Below are 201 nucleotides of genomic sequence, written 5' to 3'. Positions count from 1 at the left end.
TCCTCCTTTCGCCTCACTTTTTCTTATTCCCATTCCTTCCAACTCCGTCTTTCTTCGCTCCTTTTATGCCTTTTTTCCCTTTCTTCCGGGATCTATCTCTCTTCCTTTGTCCATCCTTTTATATCATCCACTACCTGCCTCCTTTCTTCGCCTTCCTTGATTCCCTCCTTCTATTCATCAATCTCTTGGCTTTTCTTCCCA

General features: G+C 43.8%; 1 protein-coding gene across 1 annotated transcript in view; it reads right to left on the bottom strand.

Annotated features, from left to right (window-relative positions):
• Positions 1–201, bottom strand: part of LOC119588480 (transcription factor castor-like) — a gene marked incomplete at both ends in the record, with an annotated part of 84,074 nt that overhangs the window by 83,205 nt on the left and 668 nt on the right.

Source organism: Penaeus monodon, chromosome 24 (genome assembly GCF_015228065.2).
Source record: "Penaeus monodon isolate SGIC_2016 chromosome 24, NSTDA_Pmon_1, whole genome shotgun sequence".
Classification (NCBI taxonomy): Eukaryota; Metazoa; Arthropoda; class Malacostraca; order Decapoda; family Penaeidae; genus Penaeus; species Penaeus monodon.
Note: the sequence above shows the minus strand (reverse complement) of the source record. Positions and strands in the feature narration are given on the sequence as shown.